The sequence below is a fragment of the Lepisma saccharinum genome, chromosome 6 (genome assembly GCF_977018435.1).
Source record: "Lepisma saccharinum chromosome 6, izLepSacc3.1, whole genome shotgun sequence".
NCBI lineage: Eukaryota > Metazoa > Arthropoda > Insecta > Zygentoma > Lepismatidae > Lepisma > Lepisma saccharinum.
Genome location: NC_139234.1, coordinates 76,906,036 through 76,913,912, shown reverse-complemented (window position 1 = coordinate 76,913,912; position 7,877 = coordinate 76,906,036). Strand labels below are relative to the sequence as shown.

At 38.6% G+C, this 7,877-nt stretch overlaps 1 protein-coding gene across 2 annotated transcripts in view; it reads left to right on the top strand.

The window, feature by feature from the left end:
* The first annotated feature begins 1,847 nt into the window (after window positions 1-1,847).
* LOC145988894 (uncharacterized) overlaps window positions 1,848-7,877 on the top strand; it is a 28,813-nt gene continuing 22,783 nt past the window's right edge. Inside the window, exon 1 of one of the 2 annotated variants that reach the window (XM_083124181.1) lies at window positions 1,848-1,918. The gene's annotated coding sequence lies outside the window, so the exon portion shown is untranslated. Of the gene's footprint in view, window positions 1,981-7,877 lie in introns of both variants that reach the window. The other variant, XM_083124180.1, reaches the window with a different exon arrangement.

Genomic DNA, 7,877 nt, shown 5'->3' with positions numbered 1-7,877 from the left:
TTTCTTTTAATTCCACGGCGCTCTTTGCTAAGTTATCACCTTTCGCCATGTTGTTTACATAGATTACGTAATCTACGTGTATAACATAGTCTACATGTAGAATGTAGACTATCGTTGTTTACGCGTAGAGGCACATCACTGCCTAGAACCGAGTGTCCGTTGATGGACTGATTAATTTTGTTATTATTCGTCGCTTTCTGATACTTGGATAATTGCAACAATAATGAAGAATGCGTATTAGATGAAATTGTTGAACGGCAACTCACAAAAAAACTTATACGCCGTGGCCGGGATTCGAACCCAGGACACCCGGCGTTTTAGCACGCTATGCTAATCACTTCGGACGCAGGTCGGCCCGACTGTCCGGATTTCGGGTTGTGGATGTATGAATTTTACATAATGGCTACATTAGAACCAATTAACTATTAAATCAATCATTTCGAAAGCTCTTATCACTAATGCAATGAAACATTTCATGCACAAAATACAAGTAGCCTATTTATGCCAGTATAACATTTTAATATTTCAATTCCATTGCAAACACTATAAAAAGATAAAGTGACCTGTGCGTACCACTGTGGCATGAAGGCACATTTAGAGGATGTGGGGATAGGGCACCACACATTCTCGAACTGGACCATTTTGGAGGTGGTGATCAGCCCCATACTACTGCAGTTTTTAGCCCCCCCCCCCAGGTACCCATTGATTTGAGGCTGGGGCAGCCCCAGAGCCGCTTTATACGGGTACAAGGCCGGAAAAACTCCAACCTTAGATCACCTACCCGGAAATCAAACCCGGGTCTTTCGCATGGCAGTCAGATCCTTTTTATTTTATTTTTATTAAAGTGAAGCCCCTAAGGGGCAGCTTTCCTCACACAAAACTCATCTCAATTGATGTCAAATCTCGACTTGTTCATTGAGGACAAACAATCACAAACATCCATGTCCGAATTGGGATTTGAACCCGGGACTCTGGCGTCACAGCGCGCTGCATTCACAGGTTCGCGACGGGGGTAGACAAAATAGACCACTTCGGCTCTTGCAAGACTGTAAAACATCAGAAATCCTTTTTCTCAACCTCGATCTGTTTTCTGTAGCTATTATTGTTTACTTCTGGCATTTTCCCTCCTACCACCAGATCGCCGGTTTCCAGCGGTGGAGAAACTGGAAGGGCCTGCCAGCTGGGGTCAAATTCCGAGAATCACCACCGAAGTATTATGTTTCTCCCGCCGAGTGCTTTCCAAAGGTTTGGAAGATGAATAAACGTAATCCGACACACACACAGAAACTAAAACTACAGACATATGTAAACTCGATGGTGCGACTTTCGAAACGCACCAAAGAAGTTGCGAATTTCGGTCTCCCTTCTTTCACTACACTTGAGCAACCTTTCGTTACACTAATTTTTTAAAGTCCACTTTATACACAGTAAGGCTAATGGGGATTAGACCTACGGTTTAAAGTTGGATCCGAACCACTATGTGCCTCCACCGGGTATCGAACCCGGGACCCCTTGATTACAAGGCGGCGACGCTACAGTCATTCGTTTTGTGCATAGTTCGTCAAGTAACCTCAGATGGCAGCACCCTACGGCTATCAGCATTCACGATTGCGCCCTCTTATGGCACAACACTCTGGCAACTTGCGTTCAGAGGTCAGCGGGAAAAAACTTTTGCTGGTACGCTAAATTACTAAGTTGTTAGATTAGGCTTGTTAGGTTTAGTTCTACTAGCATAAAATATACATTTGTTGGGTATTTATGCTAAGGGAACCAAACAGAACAGACTTGACCTAAAAACGTATTCATTCGTTCTCTGACGTCAGAACACGAAGTTGATCTCGCGTTGTGCGATAAGGGAAACCCTGTGGAGACTGAAAAACAAACGCAAAGGTATCTGTTGTTGAAGCCCACGAAACACGTAAACAAATTTCATTTTTGCTTGCTTCTGAAACTAACTACTTAATCGTTACTTTCAGTAAGGTTGGTAGATATTTGTAGAATTCAATTATTTTTACCCAATTTTATTTCAATATGTTAGCAAAGAGTTCTTGTATGCGGACAAATTTTGTTTAGAATAGAATATATTTATTCAACATAGCATTTTACATGCAACAAATGTCAATGGTTATATACAGTATGTAACATTCTTATTCGTACACACGGATTTTCAAAGAAAATGCTTTAATATCTGAAAGGAAATACACGCTTTTGATATTGTTTCTTTACAAGTCAATAACTAATATCATTTGGAACATAAAATTTTACCCAAATTCTGTATAACCAATGACAATACTAAATTAAATTAAACTGAAAGAGAAACATGCCATTTTTTGTACAACTTTTCTATTCGTACACTTAATAATATAAAAGAAAAAGTATATTCAGAGAAAATTGACTGACAGTTCTAATACTTTGATGTGTATCCTTTGGCTTTAATTACTGCTTGACACCTGTTCTTCATAGAATTAACCAGATTCCGACATGTTTCAGAGCTTATTTTATTCCATTCGGCTTGTACAACAGTTTTCAACTCTTGTTTGGACTTGACGCCTGCTTTATGGACTCGCCTCTTCAAAATTGCCCATAAATGCTTAATGGGATTTAAGTCTGAACTTTGAGCTGGTGTTTGTAGTAGTTTGGGTACATTCCATATTAGCCAATTCAGGTTCACTCGTGCCTTATGCTTACTGTCATTGTCTTGTTGGAATTGTATATATGTGGCATGTCCATTTTTTGGGCACTCTGCTTTACATTGTTCTTCAATATGTCCAAATAGACATATGCATCCATGATACCATCAATAAACTGGATGGTACCAACACCTTTGGACGACATACAGCCACCACCGTGTTTAACTGTTGGAAATGTGTTATTGTGATCATTGTCTTTATTTGATTTTCTCCAGACCCTATTTATCCCATCTGACCCATATATATATTAATCTTGGACTCTTATGACCATATGACACTATCCCAAAATTCCTGGTCTTTGTGGATGTGCTCTTTCATGAATGAAAGTCTTTTCCTGCGATTCACCTTATTTACATACGGCCTCTTTCGTGGTATTCTGCCATGATGCTTCCACAAGGCACGTTGGAGAGTTTGATCGGACATCATCTTGCCAGCAACATTTTCTATTAACGGTTGTAACTGAGGAACACTTAGTTAGGGGTTTTCTCGCACTCTTTTTAAAATAAAGCGTTCATCACGTTTATTCAACCATCTCTCTTTTGTTTTTTTTCGCACATTCTGTGTTGAACCTTCCTCTCTAAATTTATTTACTATGTATTGAACTGTGGAGTGTGATTTATTGACTGTTTGTCCAATTTTTCTAAACGAATAACCACTAAGGGCCATATTTATAATAACATCCTTGAGATCGGAACTAAGTTCCTTCACCTTGCCCATTTCAAACATGCTGATAGATATACGATAGGCCTACAATAATACCTACGTCAGCATTCCGCTTGATGGGGAGCGTGCCTGCATGTTCAAACTTGTTACGAAGTTGCAAACTGAACAAAATCGCCCGAATAGCGGTGGCGCTGTATGCGAGGAAGATTGAAACTCTTGACTGTACGAATAACAATGTTGCATGAAACAGCGTGTTTTTCTCTATTCACCCAAATTATATGCTCTGTTTATACACTTTGAACATACATTTTTATTGACATTTGTTGCTGAAACCTTCATTAACATTAATTTCCAGGTACATATGAAAATGATTTTATTTACTAGTAGATATGACATTTTTTCCCCGGAAATTCTATGTGTACGAATAACAATGTTACATACTGTTTAGTTCTCGTAGCATTTATATAAGAATCCTAAATGAGCACTACTGCTGGTCTCAATCACGAACCCCCTTTGAGCCTTCTGTGAATATTCAGGAATAGGGGATTAGATGTAGTAGTCTATGAACTCCATCATGCATGCAAGATGATGAGTTTTGCACAAGATACCTCTTAACCCATAGATGCCCCCCTGGTCGAAAACTACCCATAATGTATTAAATTTCTTATTGTTGTTCCATTGCACAATAACTCATTTGAATTGCAATATACGCAAATAATAAAGGGTAGGAAATATGTCTAGTGTCACAATAATCAAGTTTTGCCTCTTTTCTGATGTCTGTAACAATTTATATCTATACAGCAGAAACGTCTTGTTGCATGCTGTGCAGTGTTCGAAATATGAGTCAAAAAGACATGTTCAAAATATGAGGCCTAATTTTGTTTCTATGTAATAGTTAAAGTATTAAACAAAGTCATACTAATGATGATGGACTTATATTTGTATATTTTGTTGATTTATTATGTCACGAATTAGGCTTGGGTTGTTTTCGACCTTGGGTGGCAAATCTGCTAGCAGTACCAACTCCGGTCAGTAGCTAAGGAGTACTTCAATTTTTTTCCTTGCTCGTGACGTATCGTGGGAACAAATCTTCAAATCTCACATACGAGAAGTGTGTAATGCTCTGAGTAAATGAAGATTCATGAAAGAATAAGTTCATTCTATGCTAATTATTCTTATCGAACATTGAAATTGAAGTTGAAATTTGACAAATTTTTCATCGCATGATTAATTTGCTTGGTATTTGGGTACTAGCTAGATATAGTGAAAACACATTTAACTCGTTTATTTTGAAATAAATTTCATTTGTACTTACCTCATATGCATAGCGGAACATTTTTGACTCACGTTGTCTATCGTCAGATGATATGCAGTGTCGTCAGCTGATATGCAGTGCTACCAAACTTATGAACTGATAAATGCCGCACAAACTATTCACAAAAGGTTTTTAAGCGAAAATTGATCCACAAACCATTCACGGAAGGTTAGGTTAGGTTCAGTTAGGTTAGGCAAACATACAAAATTGAATTGAAAAAAGAAATGCTCACACGTCATCTTGTAAAACTACCGCGTGGTTTCTACACTAACACTTATTAACCGAAAAATGATGGTTTTTAGGCTAAAATTGATCCACAAACCATTCACGGAAGGCTAGGTTAGGCAAACATAGAAAATTAAATTGAAGAAAAAAATGCTCACACGTCATCTTGTAAAACTACCTTGTGGTTGCTACACTAACACTTATTAACTGAAAAATGATGGTTTTTAGGCTAAAATTGATCCCCAAACCATTCATGGAAGGTTAGGTTAGGTTCAGTTAGGTTAGGCAAACAGAAAATTAAATTGGAAAAAAAAAACGCTCACATGTCATCTTGTAAAACTACCGCGTGGTTGCTACACTGACAGGGGGTTACATAATCGAACGCACGGAACATTTGATTCACGTATTTGACGGTAAAGGTGCCACGAGCTATCGTGCAATGGAGATACATTAATGTCGAAAATGAAATTATTTACCGGCCGAATAAGTTGCAGGAATGGAAAAAACACTTTTCCCAGCTTCCAAAAGTCCACATTAACTCAATTCCGTAAGTACTTTCCCGTCTTTTCTCCTGTAAATTTGAAGAAATGTGTTTTCGCTATATCTAACTGTTATCGGTATTTGACACTGAAAATTGTGAATATTTGTAGTGATGCACAGTGCTCGAAAAATTTTCTTCAAAGCTTGGTGCCAGATCTGAAAATCAGGCACCAGGAAACTACGTACTAGGTATTGTGCATACTACAGAGTGTTTCAAAAGTTGCACAACCCAAACTTAGAACATGTATATCATGAAAACCGTAATAGGTAATTACACCAGGTTTTATGCACTAAACTAATCATGTATCACTCTATTACTGGGTTAATAAATATATGTTAGCATGTATCCAAATAAAAGCAATTACATTATTTTTAAAAATATTGTTAATTTGTTGAAAACATCTGAGAATTGATTTTCAACAATATATACCAACGTAGAAATTTTCAGCGAAAAATGCAGGTTCAACCAGGACTCGAACATGGGTCTCTGATATACCGTACCTTTGCTCTAACCCAGGGCATGAAATTTCTAGTTTGAAATCAGTCGCCGGACTAAAATCTTTGGTCACCACTATTTTATATTGATAAATAATAAAAATATGAGCAATTATTAAAAAGTTAGGAATTAATGTTTGTGTAGCGCTGTCGTTCTGCACTGAAGTACCACTTATCAATCGCAGCTGCTGGGTCAAACTCTGACAGGGAAAGGGGGAGGGGGGTCCCTTTACGGAAACTCTGAGCAAATCATCCAGTGTCTCAGTCTTCAGAGATTTCCTGTAAGTAGTCTTGAGTCTGTTGTGACAACTGAAACCTCTCTCACATGAAGCTGTGCTCACTGGTAGAACAGCATAAAATGTCAAAATCTGGAGCAAATTGGGGAATCTTGCTGAACACTGCACTGTGGATCTTCTCCAGCGACTGATTCAAAGCTGGAGAAGGACACAAAAGTTTGTATTCTGTCCACTCTGCTGACAGAACATCCATTTTCTCATTATAAAGGCTCGGGTTCAAGTATATGTAGAGCTTCTTTATTTCTTCTATCCCAAACTGAAGAATATTTTCTTTGGGAGGCCAACCCAAGGTGTCGAAAACATGCAGAGATGCAATCGCATCTGTTGATATAGATTGCAATCTTTCTGTGATGTACCCCTTCGCATTGTTAACAGTGGCGTAGCATGGGCATTTCGGGTGGGAACGCCAAGTCCGAAGGAAGGGTCGGCCCTTTTTTGCTTAATAATTTACTTATGAAATTAGTCGCCACAGGTATTGTTTATTTCCCTGAAGTCAGCTGGGTTTTCAATAAAGCATCATCATCCATGCATGCTTTAGCTAGAAAATGAGATGCCTCACTATGCAACAAATGTTTTGAACTCTGGTGTTTTATACTTTTCGGCATGACGCAAATCATTATAAACCCTACCTGAATCACAAGCGCCTCTGCACAACAGTAGACGTCATTGTTGTGGATGATCCAACTACTGATTGATTTGGTTTATTTTACTTCGCTTTTCTACCACTTTTGGTTAATCGCGAATATGAATATGAGTGATGATATTGATGAAGGGACACTGACAAAGAACACCCGTGCTCACGCCGGGATTCAAATCAGGGGCCTGTCGCCTTGGCGTGCTGTGCAAAACACTCTGACACAGTGGTGGGCGGATGATCCAACTATCGTACACTCTACTAACGTAACAGTGCCGAGTAGTAATTCAGACCACTGTTTATTACGTCTTGAGAATGCTGATAAACATTTTAAAATAATTTTGTCCATAGACCATTCGATGTTAAGAGTTTTCAAATCAATGCTAAACATTTCCATTAACACAATATTAAGCAGTTACATAATAACGAAAAAATAATAACCTGCAAAACTATTATTATTATTATTTTTTATTAAGTGGTGGAGCAGCCACAGGCTGAACTTCTACCACAAGGACTTCACCAACTTATTTGACAAAAACTAGTTTTTAATGCACATCGCTGTTCGTGCAATAAATTATACAATGCAGTGGCCATTAAGAAGTGCTATATTTCAGTTTGGTAAAGTTACGTCAGTCAATATTGTGTATTGTAGCAACACATAGCACGAGAGCCACGAGCGCGAAGAACCGCTATCGTCTGCTTCAGAAGGCAGGAAGGGTCACGTGAACCAATCACGTAGCCCTCGACTCCATACGCGGGCGTACGAGAGAGCATTTGGTCGCGTGTTTTAGAGATCCAAGCTTTCCCTCCAGAAAGGCAGCAAAGAATATAGGGTTCTGTACGCCGAACCTGTTCGGCGTCCGGCCAGGAAAGGCATTGAAAAAAATGCTAGAACGAGTGTTGTTAGTGGTGCGTTGCAAGCGGATCGCGAGAAATAGCTATTATAATGCCATGAAGGTCAGGCATATATGAAATTAGTCAAGATTTACTTTATATTGACAGCATTTACGCATTTTTGA